Here is a 12,455-nt window from a genome sequence, read left to right as displayed (position 1 = left end):
TGCCACTTAGGGAGGAAAAACATCAAGCAAGAATCCATGACCAAACATAGCCTGAAAGTTCTGCTGAGTGAACATTAATGGTGCTATATAAGAGGCTCCTCCAAGTATTGAGGCTAGCCCAGGAACCCTGCAAAGGTGAGGGAATGCTGATGTCTTACATGCTGATTAGGATTATTCAATTGTTCAAATTCTGAGAAAATTCTTCTTGGATAATTTTAATAATATTCAATTTCATTCTGATTTGTTTCTTAATTGTTTTCTTCTTTCAGAATACACAGCCTTTTCTGTTTACCATTTTCCATACTTGGGAACAAAAAGGTAAGGTGTATGTATGGTGTAGGTAGTGAGGCATGGGGCATAACCTAACATGGGGTAAATAGTAACAGATATTTTATGAAATAATGAAGTTCAAGGAAAGTGTGCTTTTGGTCATGTTGTATTCATAGTAACGTCATCTGTGATCTTTTTTTAAATCAGTCAGACTGATATTTATCAAGATTAATCTTTTTTTATACTAGGAAAGTACGTTTTTTCATCGTAAGCATTTTACAACAACTGAGATGTGTCACAAAATTCACAACTACATTACTTTAATTTCCCTGTAACATAGCGCTGTACTGATAAAGTAAACAACTTACAGTGAGAGCTACCCAGTGCAGTCTGCATGAAGAGGTTAATTTAACATGTTGCTACAACTAAGCCATCCAAAGTATCTCCTTCTATGTAGGCTTGGCTGAATTCTTTCCAAATAGTAGGCTCAAATCATAGGTTGCCTGTATAAAAAGGCAACAACTAAAATATTAGGTGTTAGGATATGCCCCACTCTACTCAAACATCTTGTGCATGACATTGCTAGTCTACGTAAGATTTAATTAAACTAGCCAGAAGTAGTCTTTTAAAGAAGACTGACAAACATACGAATTGTCTTCACAGTAAAACACCATCATGGGGGATGGAGAAATGGAGTGTTTTGGGCCGGCGGCCATCTACCTCCGCAAGTCAGAAAGAGAGAGGATTGAGGCTCAGAGCAGACCCTTTGATGCTAAAACTGCAGTGTTTGTGGCTGAGCCCACTGAGATGTACCTCAAGGGTACACTAAAGAGTAAAGAGGGTGGCAAAGCCACTGTCGAAACTCTGTGCCACAAAGTAAGTAAAAAGACCTATGATGAGGATGTAAGGCCTCATTCACTAACCATGCTCATTCTTAACACCCATTCACCAATATTTTCTTATTTGGGATTTGTACTTGGGTAAGAAAAGAATTTACACACACTCAAAAGCACAAAGGAGCAAAGAGTTCTGCCCTTTAAGAACCTTTTTAGGACTTTTCCCAAGAACAAATTTTGAAGAATAGCTTAGGAAAATATTGGTGAATGAAGCCCATACTTCTCAGAGTATTGTTGCTTGTTAATGTTACTGCTGAGTATATCTAACACATACAAAGAGATATTTAATGTTATATATGATTCATAAGTGATGTATCCATAACATTGTTCATCTGTAAATGTAAAATTAATATTTGTTCAGGAATGTATTGTAATACAATGTATTTCAGCCTGATCATAATGGTGAAGAGACCTGTATATAGGCATACATGTATATGCGTCACACAGTGCACTGTATATCTCTCAGAAACTGTATAGGTCTATATTAAATATAAATCAACTGAATCAAAATCAATCTAATTTTTTCACAGACCCTCACAGTTAAGGAGGACGATGTCTATCCAATGAATCCTCCCAAATTTGACAAAATTGAGGACATGGCCATGATGACCCACCTCAACGAGCCTTGTGTGCTGTATAACCTCAAAGAGCGTTACGCAGCATGGATGATCTACGTAAGTTTATGCGAAAGAGGAATTACTGAATAAGGAATATATATATGGAGAGAGAGAGAGAGAGAGAGAGATATCACACTGACCTTCTGAACATGTTTTTATTCACATCTTCAGACCTATTCAGGGCTGTTCTGCGTCACTGTGAACCCCTACAAGTGGCTCCCAGTATATGATGCAGTTGTTGTGACTGGATACAGAGGCAAAAAGAGAATTGAAGCCCCACCTCACATCTTCTCCATCTCTGATAATGCCTATCAGTTCATGCTGACTGGTATGATATTCCTCAAACAACAAAATGGAAAATAGTATTTACAAATAAAACAATTTAAGTAAGACAAAGTAAGTCAAAGTTGCAGCAAAAACTGTTTCGGTAAAAATGCATTCTTGAGAATAATGTGATAAATGTTTTCCTTTAGATCGTGAAAACCAGTCCATCCTGATTACGTAAGTGCAAACTTATATCACCACGAAGGAGCTTCTACATTAGCATTCTTTGTTTCTGAGACATCACCAATGCAAATGATTGGGGCTAATCTGATCTAAAATCAATAACTGCCAAAAACTACAGAGGAGCCAGCTCACTCTTAAGCAAGCACTTTTCTCTGTACATATTCTGTGCTTATGCAGATATAGCAGAAGTAACAACAACATTTATAAGGGGCTTCTCGCTGATGTGACGAATGATCCACTTGATAAAATGTTTAAAAAAAAACCTCAAATATCTCAGGAAAATGACATCTACAAAAACTGGTGAAATTGTTCTAAAAAACGATCATTATTATTAAAACTTAATATTGTTCACTTCTATCCTCAGTGGAGAATCTGGTGCAGGAAAAACTGTGAACACCAAACGTGTCATCCAGTACTTTGCCATAATTGCAATGACTGGACAGAAGAAGGCAGAGCCTATTCCTGGCAAAATGCAGGTAAGGGAATCACTATTTCAGGATTTTCAGAACACTTCTGAGTGAACTCCTTACTAAAATGTCTGTTATCGTATCTAGGGTTCACTGGAGGACCAAATTGTTGCAGCCAACCCCCTGCTGGAAGCTTATGGTAATGCCAAGACTATCAGAAATGACAACTCTTCTCGTTTTGTAAGTACATACAAGATAAGTTGAAACTCTGCATAGAGCATAATATAAAATACAAAAGAATACTGAACTAATTAAAAAATGTAATGAATTTCCAGGGCAAATTCATCAGAATTCATTTTGGACAAACTGGCAAGCTGGCCTCAGCTGATATTGAAACCTGTAAGTTTCTGTCACTATTGGTGTATTTTATTATTTTATTTTATTTTATTTTATTATTCTGTTTACATCACTGTGTCAATCCCCAATGTTGTGATGTGCAAATAAAAATGAGATATGTGGATAACAAAATGAGAATCGGTAGTGGAAAAAGAGTGATGAGATTACCCACAAAACTGTGGGGGACTATCATAACTATTTAAAAAAAACCCCGCTAAGACTCCATACAATGTCTGCAGTTGTTCGTTGTCTCTGCAACTGCAGTACTGTTCACCAAAGCCATGTGAGCATTAACTCGGCAAAAATGCACAGAGCACTTTAGTCTCTTCAATTCATGCACATGGAGAGTTTTAAAAAATCCAACTGAAACAATGAATGCACAGATCATTTTAGTAAATGTAACTATTACTAATATCAACATATTGACAGATCTACTGGAAAAGTCAAGAGTCACTTTCCAGCTGTCTGCTGAGAGGAGCTACCACATTTTCTACCAGCTCATGACTGGACACAAGCCTGAGCTGCTTGGTATGGAATCTAAAAGTCTTATTGCTAGCATTTTTTGTTTAGTTTTAGAACTGATCTGGTCTAAAGACTTTATTTTTCCTTTCACACAGAGGCACTGCTGATCACCACCAACCCCTATGACTACCCTATGATCAGCCAGGGTGAAATCACAGTTAAGAGCATCAACGATGTGGAAGAATTCATTGCCACAGATGTAAGTACAACTTCACTGAACTTCAGTGGGTATTTTTTTAAAAATACTTCATTCTCAATGGTCCATCCACTCTGTTTCACCAAATACAGACTGCTATTGACATTCTGGGCTTCACCGCTGATGAGAAAATTAACATCTACAAACTGACTGGTGCTGTGCTGCATCACGGCAACATGAAGTTCAAGCAGAAGCAGAGAGAGGAGCAGGCTGAGCCTGACGGCACTGAGGGTAAATAGGACAATTTATGAAAGGTTCATGTGACTTTATTAGAAGTGGTGTACAGACTTGAAATTTGGCTGATTTTAATTGTAATGAACAACATTATCACTTTTCCATTCAGTGGCTGATAAAATCGCCTACCTTCTGGGCCTGAACTCAGCTGACATGCTGAAAGCTTTGTGCTACCCCAGAGTGAAGGTCGGAAATGAGTTTGTGACCAAAGGCCAGACTGTACCTCAGGTAATGTGCTATTATTTGACCAAAACAAGAACGAAGGTTTTAAGTTTTCAAATACCTATAAAGTAACAAAGCATACTTTTGAACTCTACAGGTCAACAACGCAACAATGGCTCTTTGCAAGTCCATCTATGAGAAAATGTTCTTGTGGATGGTGTTTCGCATCAATGAGATGTTGGACACAAAACAGCAGAGGCAGTTCTTCATTGGTGTGCTGGACATCGCTGGATTTGAGATCTTTGATGTAGGTGTTCCCTGATTTTTATTTCCAAATTTCTTTAATTGTGATTTTTACAACTTTTACATATGTCTGATCACTATATCATGACAGTTCAACAGCTTGGAGCAACTGTGCATCAACTTCACAAATGAGAAACTGCAACAGTTCTTCAACCACCACATGTTTGTGCTGGAACAAGAGGAGTACAAGAAAGAAGGAATTGATTGGGAGTTCATTGACTTTGGTATGGACCTGGCTGCCTGTATTGAGCTTATTGAGAAGGTAATCTACTTAGAATCAACGGGCACTTTTAACAAAAGTACAACAGCTTTACAAAGGTGCTGACATGTAACTCCCCTGTCTCATGTAAATCTGTCACCATTAGCCAATGGGCATCTTCTCCATCCTTGAAGAGGAGTGCATGTTCCCCAAGGCAACAGACATAACCTTCAAGAACAAGCTGCATGACCAGCATCTTGGCAAAAGTAACGTCTTCCAGAAGCCAAAGCCTGCCAAAGGCAAAGCAGAAGCCCACTTCTCTCTGGTGCACTATGCCGGCACTGTGGACTACAACATTGTTGGCTGGCTGGACAAGAACAAAGACCCCCTGAATGACTCTGTTGTGCAGCTATACCAGAAGTCAGCAAACAAACTTCTGTCCCACCTGTATGCAAGTCATGCATCTACTGATGGTAAGGAGACAAAAAAACTTTACACATACATACAAAAAAAAGAAATTAAACATTATTTTGAGAACTAATAGTAATCTGCACAAAAATGTAATAGTACACACATAGCAAATTATATATTCTATTTGTGTATACTAATCAGCTTAAATCTGCAGCAGTAACTATATTATCATAAAGATTAATTTGTTTTTTATTTATAGATGCTGCAAAAGGTGGTAAGAAGGGGAAAAAGAAGGGTGGATCCTTCCAGACTGTCTCTGCTCTGTTCAGGGTAAAACACTTTTATACCGAAATAAGACACACACACACTAGAAGAGGATGCATGTGCCAATCTACATAACTTTAGTTAACAGACACTGTCATAACATAAAACCTCACAGGAGAACTTGGCCAAGCTGATGACCAACTTGAGGAGCACTCACCCACACTTTGTCCGCTGCTTGATTCCTAATGAGTCCAAGACTCCAGGTAGACACCCTGAATAATCTGATTCCTTGCAAACTGTGAAGGGTTTACTGAACCGTAAACAAAACATTTACTTTGTAATATAATTCTCATCCCTCTAGGTCTGATGGAGAACTTCTTGGTTATCCACCAGCTGAGGTGTAATGGTGTGCTGGAGGGTATCAGAATCTGCAGAAAAGGATTCCCCAGCAGAATCCTCTATGGTGACTTCAAGCAAAGGTCATTTTCATAGTGTTAATATTTCAAACAGGCAAACCAGCTTTAAAATGAGTGTAAATCTGTTCTATATACAGATTCATCATTTTTTTACACAGATACAAAGTCTTGAATGCCAGTGTCATCCCAGAGGGACAGTTCATTGACAATAAAAAAGCCTCAGAGAAACTCTTGGGCTCCATTGATGTGGACCACACCCAATACAAGTTTGGGCACACCAAGGTCAGTGTTACTGTTAATGTTAGCTGAAACTATTTTCATAACATGGTAATATTGCATATTGTAATTCTAAAATTCATTTCATGTATATTAATGACCAACTACTTATCTGAAATATAAGCATCTCTTTTAATGTCTACAGTGGTGAAACATGGTTCTTGTTTTTCGCAAAAACACTGGTCCTAAACTTGGTAGTGTGCAAATTCTACACAGAGAATATAAATATCTGTGGTCAATTGGATGACATTTTGACATGTTTCTTGGTGGACCAGAACAAACATGAATGAACGAGGTCCCCTGCTAGTACAGAATGCTTTATAACAGCAAACATGAGCTAAATTCTACCAGTGTGTAGGCATATGTTACACATACTTTGTAGGTGCACAGTAAAAGGTGGGTCAATCATTTTATAAAATCTCTGTGTAGGTGTTCTTCAAAGCTGGTCTGCTTGGTACACTTGAGGAGATGCGAGATGAGAAACTAGCAAATCTGGTGACCATGACTCAAGCATTGTGTCGTGGCTACCTTATGAGGAGAGAGTTTGTCAAGATGATGGAGAGGAGGTATTTTTTAGATTAACAAAGCAGGCTGACATCACATGGACATTCAAATACACTGAAATAATAAAGATATAGTCCTAAAATTGAAAATGCAGTATAATGAACTGAGCCATCTTCATTATAGGGAGTCCATCTACAGCATTCAATACAACATCCGCTCATTCATGAATGTGAAACACTGGCCATGGATGAAGTTGTACTTCAAGGTCAAGCCTCTTCTGAAAAGCGCAGAAACAGAGAAAGAAATGGCGGCCATGAAAGAGAACTATGAGAAAATGAAGGAAGATCTGGCAAAAGCACTGGCCAAGAAGAAAGAGCTTGAAGAGAAGATGGTGTCACTTCTTCAGGAGAAAAATGACCTGCAACTGGCAGTAACAGCTGTAAGTATTTACAATGAAGTAGATGAATTTCACTAGATGTTGGATGATGTTAAAATGCTTAAAAAATCCTTATAACTGATAGGAAACTGAGAATCTGGCTGATGCTGAGGAAAGGTGTGAGGGGCTCATCAAGAGCAAGATCCAGCTTGAGGCCAAACTCAAAGAGACAAATGAGAGACTGGAGGATGAGGAGGAAATCAATGCTGAGCTGACCGCCAAGAAGAGGAAACTGGAGGATGAGTGCTCTGAGCTGAAGAAGGACATTGATGATCTGGAACTCACACTGGCTAAAGTGGAGAAGGAGAAACATGCCACTGAGAACAAGGTTAATAGTTTATACACATCAATGCAGTTAAAGTCTGTGAAAGCTGAATAGATTTTTTATAGATGTGCAAGGTATATATAATGTGAGAAAGCCCTCTTGCAATCTTTGTAAATTAATGATAATCTAGCATTTCAAAATGTTTTCACACAGGTGAAGAACCTGACTGAGGAGATGGCCTCTCAGGATGAGAGCCTTGCCAAGCTCACCAAGGAGAAGAAAGCCCTCCAAGAGGCACACCAGCAAACTCTTGATGATCTCCAGGCAGAGGAAGACAAAGTCAACACTCTGACCAAATCCAAGACAAAGCTTGAACAACAAGTGGATGATGTAAGATCAAACATAACAATATATGCAATAAACATATTCTACAGTCCTTCTGTGCCATCCTCAGAATTTCTGGTTTCTATAAACTATAGCTTGAAGGTTCATTGGAGCAAGAGAAGAAACTCCGTATGGACCTTGAAAGAGCCAAGAGGAAGCTTGAGGGTGACTTGAAACTGGCACAGGAGTCCATAATGGACCTGGAGAATGAAAAGCAGCAGTCTGAAGAGAAGATCAAAAAGTACATACCACCATACAGTGTAGTTGACAAACAGCTTGGTTGGTAAAATTAGATGAAATAAGGATCCATTCTATTCCTTTTTCCTAACAGGAAGGACTTTGAAATCAGCCAACTTCTGAGCAAGATTGAGGATGAACAGTCCTTGGGTGCTCAGCTTCAGAAGAAGATTAAGGAGCTCCAGGTAATTAATCTCTGCAGAAACAAACCATTCAATTAATTTACATTTAACTTAATCTATATTTAATACATATGTTTATTGACTGAAAATCTTTCCTTCAGGCTCGTATTGAAGAGCTAGAAGAGGAAATTGAGGCTGAGCGTGCAGCTCGTGCTAAAGTTGAGAAGCAGAGAGCTGATCTCTCCAGGGAACTTGAAGAGATCAGTGAGAGGCTTGAGGAGGCTGGTGGTGCCACAGCTGCTCAGATTGAGATGAACAAGAAGCGTGAAGCTGAGTTCCAGAAGCTGCGGCGTGATCTGGAAGAGTCCACCTTGCAGCATGAAGCCACAGCTTCTGCCCTTCGCAAGAAACAAGCTGACAGTGTTGCTGAGCTTGGAGAGCAGATCGACAACCTTCAGCGGGTCAAACAGAAGCTGGAGAAGGAGAAGAGTGAATACAAGATGGAGATAGATGATCTGTCCAGTAACATGGAGGCTGTGGCAAAATCAAAGGTGTGTTCATTTAACACTGAGAGAAGAAATACAATTTGCTTAGATAACAATTCAGGGTATTTAGTTACTTTATATTTTGTTTTATGCACATTAAAGCAAAGCCAAGTTGCCTGAAATGTGCTTGAAAGATTACATACTTCATTCCATATGGGATATGGTATATAATGAAATTTTTGTTAATGGTCTACATATTTATCAACTCAAGGTACCAGCATCCTTCTTTTTCAGTTAATTTCACTATGTATATATTTCCAGGCAAATCTAGAGAAGATGTGCCGTACTCTTGAGGACCAGCTGAGCGAACTCAAAGCTAAAAATGATGAACATGTCCGTCAACTGAATGACATCAGTGCACAAAGAGCACGACTTCAGACTGAGAATGGTAACTAGAGTAAAAAAAAACACAAGTGAAATAATGTTTTCTTGGCATTTGTGACTTAATTTGTCCAAACCTTTTCCAAGGTGAATTTAGCCGTCAGCTGGAGGAGAAGGAGGCACTTGTTTCTCAGCTGACCAGAGGAAAACAAGCTTACACACAGCAGATTGAAGAACTCAAGAGACAAATTGAGGAGGAAGTCAAGGTACTATTAGAAAACAGTATTTGATATCATTGTTTTATTTGCTTCACATTTGTGTTACAGTCAAGCAGCATCAAGTTAAAACAACAAGCACAGTTTCAAAAAATGTGTGTTTAATTTTAGGCAAAGAACGCCCTGGCTCATGCTGTCCAGTCAGCCCGTCATGACTGTGACTTGCTCAGAGAGCAGTTTGAAGAAGAGCAGGAGGCCAAGGCGGAGCTGCAACGTGGAATGTCCAAGGCCAACAGTGAGGTGGCTCAGTGGAGAACCAAATACGAGACAGATGCCATCCAGCGTACTGAGGAGCTTGAAGAGGCCAAGTTAGTAAATGCTGAACAGTAACACAAAGTAAACATTTCCTCATTTTCTAGATAAAGACACACTTGCTAGATAAAGATGTTACATTACACAATTTGACCTTCTCAGGAAAAAGCTTGCCCAGCGTCTACAAGATGCTGAGGAATCAATTGAAGCTGTGAATTCCAAGTGTGCCTCTTTGGAGAAGACCAAACAGAGACTTCAGGGTGAAGTGGAGGACCTCATGATTGATGTCGAGAGAGCCAATTCACTGGCTGCCAATCTTGACAAGAAGCAAAGGAACTTTGACAAGGTGAATGGTTTGTTGGCTAAAAGTAAACAATGAAATTACACCTAAATTGTTCAGTCTGAATACCGGTGTAATTTTACCTTCTAGGTGTTGGCAGAATGGAAGCAGAAGTATGAAGAAGGTCAGGCTGAGCTGGAGGGAGCTCAGAAAGAAACTCGTTCTCTTAGCACTGAACTCTTTAAGATGAAGAACTCATATGAGGAGGCTCTTGACCAGCTGGAGACCCTGAAGAGAGAGAACAAGAATCTGCAGCGTATGTGACTTAGAGATGAACATGGACATACAAATGTTAATAGAAATATTTTTAAACAAATAAATCAAGACAAACAAAAAGCAATTATTGCTCTCATTTCTCATTTCAGAGGAGATTTCTGACCTGACTGAACAGATCGGTGAGACTGGAAAGACCATCCATGAGCTGGAGAAGGCAAAAAAGACAGTGGAGACTGAGAAATCAGAAATCCAGACGGCTCTTGAAGAAGCTGAGGTAACACTATACGTAACATAAGTAAGCGTAAAGGTAGAACTGGTTTGCAATAAACGGCTTAATATTTAACATCATTCTTCAGGGCACACTTGAACATGAGGAGTCCAAGATTCTACGTATCCAACTCGAGCTCAACCAAGTAAGAGTGAGATTGACAGGAAGCTTGCTGAGAAGGATGAGGAGATGGAGCAGATCAAGAGGAACAGTCAGAGGGTGATCGAGTCCATGCAGAGCACTCTGGACTCTGAGGTCAGGAGCAGGAATGATGCTCTGAGAGTCAAGAAGAAAATGGAGGGAGATCTCAATGAGATGGAGATTCAGCTGAGCCATGCAAACCGTCAGGCTGCTGAGGCACAGAAACAGCTCAGGAATGTTCAAGGACAACTCAAGGTGAACCTCCAACATTTTCTCACTTCAATTTATAAACTTCCTAGTTTAAGACACTGAATAACTGCAATTTATTTTCCATAAGGATGCCCAACTGCACCTTGATGAGGCTGTCAGAGGACAGGAAGACATGAAGGAGCAGGTTGCCATGGTGGAGCGCAGGAATAACCTGATGCTGGCAGAGATTGAGGAGCTGAGAACTGCACTGGAGCAAACAGAGAGAGGCCGCAAAGTGGCTGAACAGGAGCTGGTTGATGCCAGTGAGCGTGTGGCACTACTGCACTCTCAAGTAAGTCCAACCAGCTCATAAAATTGCTGTTCCTTTCAAATTCCTTGCCAAATCATCTGAAGGGCTTAACTTTTGTTTCTTTTAACAGAATACTAGTCTAATCAACACCAAGAAGAAGCTTGAGGCTGATCTGGTGCAGATTCAAGGTGAGGTGGATGATACAGTTCAGGAGGCGAGAAATGCTGAAGAGAAGGCCAAGAAGGCTATTACTGATGTGAGTTTTTTACTGCATAGATTTTGCATGTGTATTTTACAAGGGAAAAAAGGAAACCAATTACATGGCTTATTTTATAGGCTGCCATGATGGCAGAGGAGCTGAAGAAAGAACAGGACACCAGTGCTCACCTGGAGAGGATGAAGAAGAACCTTGAGGTTACAGTCAAAGATCTGCAGCATCGTCTGGATGAGGCTGAGAGCCTTGCCATGAAGGGTGGGAAGAAACAGCTCCAGAAACTGGAGTCTAGGGTATGCTACAATCTTTATTCAGTGAAAATGAAGAACCAGTGATTTGTTAGAGGGCTTTTTTAGTTGCCAACACAAACTTAACACCAAAATCATTGTGTTCTAGGTCCGTGAGCTGGAGGCTGAGGTTGAAGCTGAACAGAGACGCAGCGCTGATGCTGTTAAAGGAGTCCGCAAATATGAGAGGAGAGTGAAAGAACTCACCTACCAGGTAAAACATTAACTGAGTAACATACAAACTATAATACGACTATCTATTACACCAAACAAATTAAATCAACACAATCTTTGCAGACCGAGGAAGACAAGAAGAATGTCAACAGACTGCAGGATCTGGTGGACAAGCTGCAGCTCAAAGTGAAGGCCTACAAGAGACAGGCTGAGGAAGCTGTAAGTGTGCCATTATGTGTCTTGCATTGTACATGCAGTGCAATACAATGAATGACAAGACCATGCAGATGAACATGTTTCACTCATAAAAACAACATTAAACCATGTGACTTGACTTCACTCTCACAGGAGGAGCAGGCAAACACTCACCTGTCCAGGTTCAGGAAGGTCCAGCATGAGCTGGAGGAAGCTCAGGAGCGTGCTGATATAGCTGAATCCCAGGTCAACAAGCTGAGAGCCAAGAGCCGAGATGCGGGAAAGGTAAATTCTACTCTGTCAAAAAAACAAGGAAAGTCTTAGAAACATATGAGCTGCTTTTGGCATAAATCACAGTTAACTTTTAATAATTAGCAATGCTGTTTGTACACTCTTTTACTAATAACGTGTGTATGTGTTTTAGGGCAAGGAGTTGGCAGAATAAAGGACGAAGACCGCACGGGACACTAACAAGCAATGATAAAATATGCATTTCTTGTTTAATGTCCATGCAAAATTTAGTTCAATAAAACTGATGGAAACAATCAAGTGTTTGTATTTTTTCACCTTGTCAAACAGGGACTCACACAGAAACTGTAGTAACATTCATGTGCTATATTTGTTTTAGTAACATCCATCATTTAACTGTTCACAGAATTACTAGACCCACAATGCAAACTTATCTTCAGTACCAAAAAGGAAAA

At 39.8% G+C, this 12,455-nt stretch overlaps 1 pseudogene; it reads left to right on the top strand.

Annotated features, from left to right (window-relative positions):
• Positions 1-945: 945 nt before the first annotated feature.
• Positions 946-12,300, top strand: LOC118799794 (annotated as a pseudogene).
• The last annotated feature ends 155 nt before the right edge of the window (positions 12,301-12,455 follow it).

Source organism: Colossoma macropomum, unplaced genomic scaffold, assembly GCF_904425465.1.
Source record: "Colossoma macropomum unplaced genomic scaffold, Colossoma_macropomum, whole genome shotgun sequence".
NCBI classification, from domain to species: Eukaryota; Metazoa; Chordata; class Actinopteri; order Characiformes; family Serrasalmidae; genus Colossoma; species Colossoma macropomum.
This window is presented reverse-complemented; position numbering and strand designations above follow the sequence as displayed.